This window comes from Dendrobates tinctorius, unplaced genomic scaffold (genome assembly GCF_039654945.1).
Source record: "Dendrobates tinctorius isolate UK_male_01 unplaced genomic scaffold, ASM3965494v1 ptg000162l, whole genome shotgun sequence".
Classification (NCBI taxonomy): Eukaryota; Metazoa; Chordata; class Amphibia; order Anura; family Dendrobatidae; genus Dendrobates; species Dendrobates tinctorius.
The window spans coordinates 27,329,351-27,343,175 of NW_027361829.1; positions in this window are offsets into that span (position 1 = coordinate 27,329,351).

Here is a 13,825-nt window from a genome sequence, read left to right on the forward strand (position 1 = left end):
ACAACCGCTCCAACATGCTGTATGTAACGTTGAATTCCACCGGGTGGGTAGGTCACATATGATGCGATGTTCCGGAAGGCCAAATCGTCGCTGCAGAGCAGCGAGGCGCGATCTTGCCGTGCTGGAACGTCGCAAGTGAGCGCACTCTATGCGGACCTTGTGCAACAGTGCAGCAAGATCCGGATAGTCCCTCAGAAAGCTCTGCACGACCAAGTTAAGAACATGTGCCAGACATGGGATGTGTGTGAGGTTGCCTAGGCCAAGAGCTGCCACCAGATTTCGGCCATTGTCACACACTACCAAGCCCGGCTGGAGATTCGCTGGCCCAAACCACACATCGCTCTCCAGCTTGATAGCATTCCAGAGCTCCTGCGCTGTGTGGCTTCGATTCCCCAAAGAAATTAATTTGAGTACAGCCTGTTGACGTTTGGCCACGGCTGTGCTCATATCGGTCGTAACAGGCTCCTGCTCTGCTGTTTCTGAGGAACTTGAGTAGGAGGAGGAGTCTATGTGTACAGACTGGAGTCCTGCAATCCGTGGCGTTGGAAGAACACGTACAGCGCCACTCTCCAGATCCGTACCCGGCTCCACAACATTGACCCAGTGGGCAGTGAGGGAAAGGTATCGTCCCTGTCCATGGTTACTGGTCCACGCATCGGTGGTCAGGTGGACCTTGCTACTAACGGCGTTTAGTAGCGCATGTTTTATTTTGCCCTCAACATGTTTCTGCAGGGCAGGGACGGCTCGCCTGCTGAAATAAAAGCGGCTGGGCATGTTGTATTGGGGGACTGCCAATGCCATTAAGTCCCGGAAGGTGTCAGTGTCCACCAGCCTGAATGACAGCATTTCAACTGCCAGAAGTTTGGCAATGCCAGCATTCAGAGACTGTGCTCGGGGATGGTTTGCCGAGTAAGGGCGCCTTTTATCCCATGCCTGTGCTACCGATGGCTGTGATGGATGGGAACGTGCTGCTATGGGTGTAATCTGACAGGGTCTCCGGACAACAGTGGCAGAGGTTCTTCCTTGGCGATCCTGTGAGGAAGCCGAACCAGCAGTGTGTGAGCTGGAGGAAGAGGGCCCAACACGAACTGAAGAGGTGGTAGGTGGTGCTGTACGTTGGCCTACGTCTTCAGGGTGTCTCTGCAACTCCAACTCGTGCTTGGTGCGCACATGTTTCCACATATTTGTGGTATTGAGGTTGCTGACATTTCTCCCTCTTTTGACTCTCTGATGACACAGCTTGCATTTGACAAAGCAAATGTCATCTGCAACTGTGTCAAAAAAGGACCACGCACTGCAACTCTTGTGAGCGCCCGGTTTGCCTTTGGAAGGAGGAATGCTCCTAACGGGTGCCGAAGTGGAGGGTACAGGCAACCAAGTCTTCCCCCTCCCTCTGCCTCCTGTTTTGGCCGGTAGGGGAATCTCTTCCTCCGAGCTGCTCCCACCACCTTCCTGTTGCTCACGCCATGATGGGTCAAGGACCTCATCATCTTCCCTCCCCTCTTCAAACAGCTGCTTCTCCGGGGTTGTCTCGCCAGCACCGTACGCACCAGAAAGTGGCAACTGAGTCTCGTCATCATCTGATGCGTACTGAGGTGTGCTGACCATAGGCACTGGCCCACTCGCCTCTTCAGATTCAGAGGGACAAAGAAGTTGCGCATCACTGCATACTCCCTCTTCTTCACATTCAGGAATGCTGCTTGGCTGGCCCCCTCTTTCCAAGCCAACAGATTCCGAGAACAGAAGTAGAGACTGTGATGGCTCCTGTCCATGTCTCTCTGACTGCCTGGGCACTTTGGCAGGTGGTGAAGAGACAGATGGTTGCTCTTCGGTGCTCTGACCCTGAGAGGATGCGGAAGTAATTGAAGTCGATGCGTTAGCTGCCATCCATCCGACAACGGCTTCAATTTGTTCCTCCCGCAGCAGTGGGGTACGTTGAGGTCCTACAAAGCTGCGCATAAAGGACTGTTGCCTGCTAAAACTGGGGGATGCTGATCCACTGGTGCCCGCAGCAGGCCCAGAATCCCCACGTCCTCTACCTGTAGAATCCCCACGTCCTCTCCCTGCAGAATCCCCACGTCCTCTCCCTGCTGAAACTCCACGCCCACGCCCACGCGCCTTACTCCCTGCCTTCTTCATCTTGCAAGACTGCTTAAGATAGGCAAAAAAGTACAAAGGGGGGCCTTAGTGTGCTTATTCCTGAACAGCTGGTTACAGGTACAAGAAACACTAATTTTATGAAGTGTGTGTGTGTGGACTAGACTTTAATAGGAGCTGATGTGGCCTACACAAGTTCAAAATGTAGTGTTTGGTGAACTTTTTTTGTGGTTTCTTTGTTGGAAACAAACTCAAAGTATGTGAACAAAGAATTGAAACTGATAGTATCACCAACTTTTTGGAGCTATTACAATGCAGGCAGGTAACCTACAATGCAAAAGATGAGGCTCCAAAAAAATTGGGTAATACAAATCTGGCTGCGCCGGCAGGGCACAAGCCAGAAAAAAAGGCTCCTCTATCTACTCCTATATAGTGTTTGCAACCAACCAATGTTGATGGATACGGATGGATGCACACTAATAGGAGAAGAAAAAATGAGCTGCACTCAAAGACAAATATGTGTGAGGCAGTGACGCACGTTGAGCGTCCTACAACCAGACGTAGCTGCAGGACACTCTACTCAGCGTGAGCTGCACTCACACACAGTCAGAGGCCTCTCAGACAGCCGTCAACAGTGCAGCTAAGTGGGCACTGGCACTGACAGGCTGCAGAAAGGCTCCGCTGTGTACTCCTTTATAGTGTTTGCAACCACCGTAGATGGAGACGGATGGATGCACACTAATAGAAGAAAAAATGAGCTGCACTCAAATAAAAATATGTGTGAGGCACTGACGCACGCTGAGCGTCCTACAGCCAGACGTAGCTGCAGGACACACTACTCAGCGTGAGCTGCACTCACACACAGTCAGAGACCTCTCAGACAGCCGTGAACAGTGCAGCAAAGTGGACACTAGCACTGAAAGGCTGCAGAAAGGCTCCGCTGTCTACTACTAGTGTTTGCAACCAACGTATATGGATACGGATGGAAGCACACTAGATTGAAATTATGTAAAAAATGCAGCTCAAAAAATAAAAGATGTATGAGGCAGCAGTGATCACACTGGGTGGCCTACAGCCTGACGTGGCTGCAGGACCCACTCCACAGCGTGAGCTGCACTCACACAGCCCTTGCAGACAGCTGTGAACACTGCTGCTAGGGCAAAGAAGGCTACAGTGGTGGTTTATGTAGCCTGGGTAAAGCACTAGATGTTTGGTGGAATCGCTATTTCTAACTGTCCCTCACAGTCTTCTACAGCAGCCTGTCCCTAACTGAATTCACAGCAGAGTGACCAGAAATGGCGGCTGCGGTGGCTTTTATAGTGCATCATGACATCATTTCGGCAGCCAATCACAGCCATGCCAATAGTTAACATGCCTACATGCCTAACAGGATGTGCCCACACTTCGGAGGATTCCCATTGGCTTAATCAAAGCAAGCAGGCTCATAGCATGATGGGAACTTCCTATTCCGATTCCGATTCCGGAATCCGATATGACAAAAGTATCGGAACTAAGTATCGGAATTCCGATACCGCTAATATCGGCCGATACCCGATACTTGCGGTATCGGAATGCTCAACACTACTCAGGACAAATTGCACAATAACTTTTAGGGTCCTGTTACCCTTGGGAAAATAAAAATTGGGATGAAAAGATCATTTTTGTGGAAAAAATATGATTTTTTAATTGTACCGCTGTACGTTATAAACTTCTGTAAAGCCCTTGTGGGTTCAAAGTTCTCACCACATATCTAGATAAGTTCCTTGGGGGGTCTAGTTTCCAAAATGGGGTCACTTGTAGGGGGTTTCCACTGTTTAGGTACATCAGGGACTCTCCAAACGTGACATGGCGTCCAATCTGAATTCCAGCCAATTTTGCATTGAAAAAGTCAAACGGCGCTCCTTCCATTCTGAGTTCTGCCATGCACCGAAACAGTGGTTCCCCCCCACATATCAGGTATCTGCGTACTCAGGACAAATTGCACAATAACTTTTGCAGTCCAATTTCTCCTGTTACCCTTGGTAAAATAAAAAAAATTGAACCTGAAGTATTTTTTTTATGAAAAAAAGTTAGATGTTCATTTTTTTTTAAATATTCAAAAAAATTCCTGTGACGCACCTAAAGGGTTAATAAACTTCTTGAATGTGGTTTTGAGCACTTTAAGGGGTGCAGTTTTTAGAATGGTGTCACTTTTGGGTATTTTCTATCATATAGACCCCTCAAAGTGACTTCAAATGTGATGTGGTCCTAAAAATAAAATGGTGTTGTAAAAATGAGAAATCGCTGGTCAACTTTTAACCCTTATAACTTCCTAACAAAAAAAAATTTTGGTTCCAAAATTGTGCTGATGTAAAGTAAACATGTGGGAAATGTTAGTTATCAAGTTTTTTGTGTGCCGTATCTCTGTGATTTAAGGGCATAAAAATTCAAAGTTGGAAAATTGTGAAATTTTCAAAATTTTCGCCAAATTTCCGTTTTTCTCACAAATAAACGCAAGTTATTTGAATGAAATTTTACCACTAACATGAAGTACAATATGTCACGAGAAAACAATGTCAGAATCACTGGGATCCATGGAAGCGTTCCAGAGTTATGACCTCATAAAGGTACAGTGGTCAGAATTGTAAAAATTGGCCTTCGTTCAAATGACCGAGGACAATATCTACAAGGAGATTGTATATTCTCCCCATATTTGTATGGGTTTCCTCTGGGTTCTTTCCGCATTCCAAAATACATACTTTTAGGGAATTTAAATTGTGAGCCTCAGTGAGACAGTGATGATGATGTCTGCAAAGCACTGGGAAAATTTATGGTGTTATATTACGTAGATAACTGATATAATGTAATATATTTCATAGCACAGTGTAATTTATAATGTGTATTATTAGGTTTATAGAGTTTAGCATAATGTAATGTACTGTATACTATGTTTAATGTAGTGTAATGTATACTGTGCTTATTGTAATATATAATGCCGTAGCATAGCTAACTATGGGGGAGTAGAGGGTGCAGTCAACCTGGGCCCATGCTCTTAGGGGACTACCTGGAACTATGCTACTTTTAACTGTATCGGCGTGAACACGATCTCCCTGTACTACTATAGGGCACAGAGCCGCTATAGGACCATGAGCCAGGCCGCTGGCTCCCTGCTCATCATCACAGCAAGTTAAACTGTATAGGCATCCTGGATACAGATACAGTTGAAAGCAATAATGCAAGAGGGAGCATCAGTCTCATGTTGATATGGCAGTAAGATTAGTTCCCTGAATCGATGTTCCATTCTTAGAATCATAGAACCATACTGTAGAATGTTAGAGTTGGAAAGGAACTCAAGGGCCATATCATGTCCAACCCCCTGCTCAATGCAGGAGTCACTAAACCATCTTAGACAGATGTCTGTCCAGCCTCAGTTTGAAGATTTCTATTGAAGAACTCACCATCTCTCATGGCAGCCTGTTTCACTCATTAATTTCCCTCACTGTCTAAAAGTTTTTCTCTAATAGCTTATCTGTATCTTTTTCTTTTCAGTTTCACTTCCTTGATTCTCGTGTCTCCATCTGTAAATGATAATATGGATGATCCCTCTACACTGTGACATCCTTTCAGATACTCGTAGACAGCTATTAAGCCTCTTCTTAGCCTTCTTTTTTTGCAAGCTTAATATTCCCAGATTCTTTAACCGTCCCTTGTAGGACATAGTTTGCAGTCCGCTCACCATCCTGGTACCTCTTCTCTGAACTTGCAGTTTTTCACCATGTTTTTCAAAATATAGTGCCCAGAACTGTACACAGTATTCCAGATGAGGCCTGATCAAGGAGTAGTAGAGGGGGATAATTACTTCACATCATCTAGACTCTGTGCTTCTCTTAATACTTCCTACAACTATGTTTGCCTTTTTTGTTGCTGCATCACACTGTTGACACATGTGCAATCTGTGATTTTTTAATATACCTAAGTCTTTTTCACATGTGCTGTTGCTTAGTTCCATTCCTCCCATTCTTTAGATGTAATTTTCATTTTTCTTGCCCAGATGTAGAATCTTGCATTTTTCCCTGTTAAACACCATTCTATTAGTTGCTGCTCATTGTTCTAGCTTATTTAGATCCTTCTGAATCCTTTGTCTGTCTACTCTAGCGTTAGCTATCCCTCCTAGCTTTGCTTTGACTGTAAATTTGATTACTTTATCTTCAGTTCCCTTATCTAGATCATTTATAAACATGTTGAACAACACTAAGGCCAGGACAGAGCCTTTTGGCACTCCACTTGAAACACTCTTCCAATTGAATGTGCAAACATTTATCACCACTCTTTGAGTACGATCACTGATCCAGTTATGAATCCACCTAACCATATGCTTTTCAATCCCTTACTGGTTATTTTTTTCAATAAGGATAGTATGAGATACTTTATAAAATGCTTTGCTGAAATTGAGATATACTATATCTACCGCATTTCCCTGCTCCACCCAGTCAGTGATTCCATCATAGATGGAAAGGAGATTAGTCTGGCATGACTTGTTTGATACCACCCCATGCTGGCTTTTGTAAATTACTGTATTCTAATCCAAGTACATAAACATATGGTTATATACTCTCTCCTCCGCCCACCACTGCCACCTCCTACTCCCCTCATCTCTGCTGAGGACTGTGCCACCTACTTCAAAAACAAGATCGACCAAACAAGGCAAACCTTTACAGTTCCACCACTCCAACCACTCCACATACCAGACCTCTGCCTTTCCCTAATAACCTCCCTCTCCAACATCACTGAAGGAGAGCTTACTAAACTCCTTTCCAAATGACACCTCACCACCTGTGCACTTGACCCCATCCCTTCCCACCTGCTCCCCAACCTCACTAACATGATCATTCCAACCCTAACCCATCTCTTCAACCTATCCCTATCTTCTGGTACCTTCACCTCTGCTTTCAAACATGCCACCATAACACCCATGCTCAAAAAATCAAACCTTGACCCAAATGCTATGCCCAGCTACCGCCCCATATCACTGCTCCTGTTTGCTTCCAAACGCCTTGAACAGCGTGTCCATGCTCAACTTTCCTCCCACCTCTCATCTAACTCCCTCCTTGACATCCTCCAATCTGGCTTCCGCCCCTACCACTCCACTGAAACTGCCCTGACCAAAATTACTAATGACTTACTCACAGCCAAAGCTAACAGACAGTTCTCCATCCTCCTCCTTCTCGACCTGTCCTCTGCCTTTGACACAATTGACTACTGCCTACTGCTACAGATTCTTTCTTCCCTTGGCATCGAAGACCTTGCCCTGTCCTGGATTTCCTCATACCTTTCTGACCGCACATTCAGCGTTTCCCAATCCCACACTACCTCCTCATCCCGCCCTCTCTGTGTTGGAGTCCCCCAAGGCTCTGTCCTGGGGCCCCTAATTATTTCCATCTATACTCTTGGCCTGGGACAACTCATAAAGTCCCATGGCTTCCAGTACCCCCTGTATGCGGACGACACTCAGATCTACCTCTCTGGCCCAGATGTCACCTCTCTGCTGTCCAGAATCCCGGAGTGTCTATCAGCCATATCCTCCATTTTCACCTCTCGCTTCCTAAAACTCAATGTAGACAAAACTGAACTCATTATCTTTCCTCCATCTCACGTATCTTCCCTACCCGATCCATCTATTATGGTAAATGGCATCACGCTCTCTCCCGCATCTGAAATCCGCTGCCTTGGTGTAACTCTCTACTCTGCCCTGTCCTTCAAACCACATTTCCAAACTCTTGCCACCTCCTGTCGCCTCCAACTCAAAAATATTTCCAGAATCCGTCCCTTCCTCAACGCTCAATCTACTAAAACTCTTGTACATGCCCTCATCATCTCCCGCCTTGACTACTGCAACACTCTCCTCGTGGCTTCCCTGCTAACTCTCTTGCAACACTCCAGTCTGTCCTCAACTCTGCTGCCCGACTAATCCACCTCTCTCCTCGCTACTCCCCTGTCTCTCCCCTCTGCAAATCCCTCCACTGGCTCCCAATTCACCAACGAATCCAGTTCAAACTACTAACACTGATCTACAAAGCCATCAACAACCTTTCCCCTTCCTATATCTCTGAACTAATCTCCCAATATCTTCCCTCACATAATCTTCAACCCTCCCAAAACCTCCTACTCTCCTCCACACTTATTCGTTCCTCACACAACCGCCTCCAAGATTTCTCTCGAATATCCCCTATCTTCTGGAATTCCATGCCTCAACATGTACGATTATCCACCACCCTCGGATCCTTGAAACAGAACCTGAAAACCCATCTTTTCAGGAAAGCTTACAGCCTGCAATAACCATTCTGCCGCCTCACCACCACCCGAGCTGCCGCCTCATCACCACAACAGCTGCTGCACCCCCAACCTTCTGTCTCTTCCCCACTATCCCATAGAATGTAAGTCCGCAAGGACAAGGTCCTCTCCCCTCTGTACCAGTCTGTCATTGTAAATTTGTTTACTGTTAACGATGTCTATAACTTTGTATGTAACCCCTTCTCATGTACAGCACCATGGAATTAATGGCACTATATAAATAAATAATAATAATAACATGCAGTTTAATAATTTGCTCAAAGATCTTTCCTGGTATAGAAGTAAGGCTGTAATTTCCTGGCTCCATCTTATTTCTGTTTTTGAAGATAGGGACTACATTTTCATTTCTCCAAACTTCCGGGGCTTCTCTTGTTCTCCAGATTTTTTTCAAAGATTCTGGCTAGTGGTTCAGAAGTTTCCTCTGCTAACTCATTCAGTACTCTAGTATCCCAACCACAGCCAAACCAGATCTCTCACACTTTGCACTGACAAGGGGCAGTACCCACAAACACAGTGTCTGTAAATTGAGATTCTTGTTTTGGCTTTTAACCTAAGTCATGTGACAAGGCTTGTTAAAGGGTCAACATTGACTTTTAGGATTGCTACTAGGTGGCACTAGAGTTCTAGTTCTCTTCCTCTCTGAAGAGACAATTTGCATATTTCCCAGAGGAGCATTGAGGCTTTAAGTCTCCTCATCTTGGCATGCTTAACATGTCACTGTCCACAAGGAGAATCATTACCCCTTGGATAAAGGTCATATGCCTCTCACACAGCCAAACCATATCTCACACTTTGTACTGATGAGGTTGCACTATTAAAGTGTAGAGATGGGCGAACCCGAACAGTAAAGTTTGACATCTGTACCAAACACCTACTGCTCAGGAACAGACACCGAACACGGACTTCACCAGGAAATCCATGTTACTGTTCAAGTTCGGCTGCCCGAACAACGGGTGTTTGTCATGCTGTCATATGCATGACAGCGTGAAAAACACCACTTCTGATCAGTGGTGAAATCATCCCTGCCGGTCAGAGAACCGTGGTTCCCACGCTGTCAAAATTATTACAAAATACGGTGTGGGGACCCCTCTATTCTTGATAAACAGCCTTGTTGACGCTGACAGCTGAATGTTGCAGCCCCTAGCTATGAATTTTGCCAGCATGGTTATCAAAAATGCAAGGGAACCCATGCTGTTTTTTAAATTTATTTACAGTGCAGGAGATGGCTAATGAATACACCCATCAGCAGCTCCTGCTCTCACTGTTATTAGCGGCAGCAGGTGTCGGATGATGGGAGCTGTAGTCCCCTCAGCTGACATCTGTGACTGGAGGTAAGTTTTATACTTCCGAGCACAGCTGAGTGCTCATGCTGTCTTTTGACAGAGTGGAAACCACAGCTCTCTGACCGGCGGGGATGATTTCACAGCCGATCAGAAGCAGTGTTTGCCGCACAGTCATGCACATGACAAAGTGGCAAACACTGGATGTTCCGGCCCTGAACCCAAACTTTTTGTAACTGTTCGTTCGAAACTGTCAGACCCGAACATCCAGGTGTTCACCCATCTCTATTAAAGTGGAAACATTATACTCCTTTCCGCGAGTCCATACTTCTTTAAAACATGACAATACTCTATTGGCCTTACAAGACGGAGATCAACTGTAAAAGCTGTTGTCTGATAACTGTCAATGATCTGCAAGTACAATCGGATCCTTACCTAAAATTAATTGTCCTGTTTTACTCCCTCCCCACAAAAAAATATGAGGCTGGCTGGCACATTTGAGCCTAGGGAGCAATCATAAGGCAGTGGCCCTAGAGTTGTGGTGGCCCACCTTTGACTTGTTTATCTCTGGGCACTTCATTAAGGCAGCAGAGATAACAGGCTTTAAAAACAGGCTGGTACATAGATATGGGAACAGAACAGAGCTTGCTGCATAGATACGGGAGCAGAAGCAAGCTTACTGCCTACCTAGTTACTGTAACAGAAGCAAGCTGACTACATAGAGACAAGAACGGAACCAAAATTTCTACATAGATATGGGAACCGAAAGGAGCTTACTAAAGAGATGTGGGAGCAGATCTGAGCTTACTACAGAGATATGGGAGCAGAACCGAGCTTCCTATAGAGATATAGGAGCAGAACAGAGCTTACGGCAGCGATATGGGAGTAGATCAGAGCTTACTACAAAGATATCGGAGCAGAACCGAGCTTGCTACAGAGAAATTGGTGCAGAGCCAAGCTTACTACAGAGATATGGGAGCAGAATCAAGCTTACTACAGAGATAAGGGAGCAGAACTGAGCTTAGTACGAGATATGGTAGCACAACCAAGCTTACTAAGTCTACTACATAGATACAGCAAAAGAATTAAGCCCCCTACATAAACACAGGAACAGAACCAAGCTTATTGTTTAGATATAGTACCATAACCGAGCTTACTATATAGATACAGGAACATAACCAAGCTTACTACATAGATACAGCACCATAACCTAGCTCACTATATATACAAAAGTTACCTAGTGAGGCCCTTTTGAACACCATGTTTAAAAAAATACTTTTTGGAAACTTTATTTTGACCCTCAAATAATATTTTCAGATTCTGTGTTAGGATACAGCTATTTACATAATCTCTGCACTTGTCACATCACTGCTCTATATGCAGTTGCATATAGGCAATCACATGCCAACCTCTTTCTTTTCTGATAAGCTCAACGGAAACAATGAGACAAGCAGAAAAGAAAGTGACTCTATAAAAATTGCATATGAGATGTGACGAACATATGGAGCGGTGGATGATGTGACTAGCACAGAGAGAGTAAAAATAGACGAATCCTAATAGTACATTACATAATGTTAAAAGCCAGTGAAATTCTACAAATTTTCTTGATACCACTTTAAAGTTAACTTGTCATCTTGAGAAAAGCACTAACAGGCAGGTAGTTCCTACCTACTTGCCTGTTGTGCCTGTAGTCAATCTTTGCCATCACAGAGAGGTCACAGACCGCTCCTGCCTGAGATTTAGCGGCTTCAATTACATCAAGCAGAGTGGCAGCTTCTTTTTCTCTCTGCTCTGTTGACAGTAAGGGACTACTGATGTCATGCTGACTGACAGCCGGCTCCCCCCAGTTAGGTAATGAAGAGCCAACTAGCAACCGCAATCCCACCATTTCTACAGAGCAGAGAGGAAAAGAAGCCGCTGCTCTGTTGTTGTGACAGTAGCCACTGAATCTCAGGCAGGAGTGGTCTATGACCACTCTGAGCCAGACAACAGGCCGGTAGGTAGCTCAGTACATGATGGGTTCAACTCCTGAACCCACTACATACAATTAGGCACATTTCACACATCTGTATAAAAACACATACTTATGGCATTTTGACCATCCATTTTTATTATTTACAGCACCCATTTGTGTGTACATTTTTAGAAACATGTGTCATCTGTGTTTTCCCATTATAGATATTGAAAATAAAATTAAAAAGTTTCTCCTATACTCCTAAAGACAATAATGTGTGCTGTACATGTTTTTCATGGACCCTAGACTTGTATTGGTGCTCGACATCTGTGCTGCTTGAAAAAAAGAATATCTCAGTGTGGTTCTCATGGATACACGGTCCGTGTAAACAGACGGACCTGTGAGCAGCCCCATAGGTTAGTTCAGGGGCCCAAGCTCCAAAGTGCACATCTTCCCATACGACCCCAGCACAAAAATTTAAAATAGCATCTATACATATATGTCATTTTCTGGATTTTATTTTGGATATTCTATCTCTCAATGTTATAATTAACCTACCCTTAAAATTATAAACTGTTCATGTCTTTGTCAGTGGGCAAACTTACAAAATCAGCAAGGCATCAAATAATTATTTTCTTCACTGTAGTGTGATGGCCCCAGTTCTCCCTATATATATAATATGATGGCCCCAGTTCTCCCCATATATATAGTATGATGGCTCCAGTTCCCTCCACATAAAATGTATGATGGCCCCAGTTCTCCCCACATATATAGTATAATGGCCCCAGTTCCCCCCAAATACAGTAAATAGTATGATGGCCTCGGTTGTTCCCTTACATATAGTATGAATGCCCCAGTTCTCCTCAGATATATAATATGATGTCCCCAGTTCTCCCCACATATACAGTATGATGGCCCCAGTTCTCCTACATATATAATATGATGGCTGCACTTCCCGATATATGTAGCATGATGGCCCCAGTTCCCCCCATATATATAGTATGATGGTCCCAGTTCTCCTCATATAGTATGATGACCCCAGTACACCCCACATGTATAATATGATGTCCCCAGTCCCCCCATATATATAGTATGATGGCCCCACTTCTCTGCATATATATAGTATGATGGCCCCAGTCCCCCCTTATATATAGTATGATGGACCCACTTCTCTTCATATATATAGTATGATGGCCCCACAGCCCAATCATATAAAAAATAATAAAGTTTATACTCATCTCATCCTGATTTCCAGAACCGCAGCTTTCATCTTCTCTTCTGGCCTGCAGAGAGCCGTGATACAATGATGTCATCACGCCGCCTGCATGAGTGAGCTGTGACTGGGCATCTGAGATCAAAGAGGCCTGTACACTAACAGACATCAGTTGTGTGCTCTTGTCTCTGATTGATCGACTTCCTGATTTGATCAAAAAAGGCAATCATGTGAAACCTTTTGAGTTTATCATATCACTTTCCATGCAGGTGTTAGGCGCTATGATTTTCCCACAGCATGGGGTAGATCCCAAGTCTTGGCTGCCTCTGCGGTCTCCCATTCTGCTTCAGCCACAGTGGGTTCTGCTCAGCAGAGACATTGGTCTCAGCATCTTGCTCAGACTTGTGCTGTTCGCTTGGTTACTGCTGGCTCTTCAGCCAAAGCTATAGTAACTAGCAATAGGCAGTGGCGATCAGGCGTTCAGAGGCTGAGTCCACAAATCACCCTACTGAGCATGCTCGTGAGGTGACGAACTGTTATTGGTGGTCGGTCGTCAGCTGCTGGGGTGATGTGGCAGTTCCGGATTGGTCCACGAGCAAGGTCTGTCTGACTGGACTTGAACAGGAACATATAAAAAGGTTCCCTGGAGTGCGCGTCGGCGTGCTAAGATCATTTGCGGTTGTGTGTGTGGAAACTCTGCCGCTCTGTCAGCGGGTATGAACATCTAGTTTTCGTTAGCGAGGCAGGCTTTTCTTTTGGCTTGGCCTAGTACCTGTCTCGGCCACGTGCGTAGTTAGCACGGGTCAGTTACGGGGCACAGTCAAACCCACGTGCTTAAATCCTAGTGTTGTGAACTCGGTATAGCATACACCTCATTTGGTACCGCTCGGCGGTTAGCTGAGCTTGGTACTCTTATTTTTGCGCCACTTGGTGGAGCTGTATTAGTTAGTT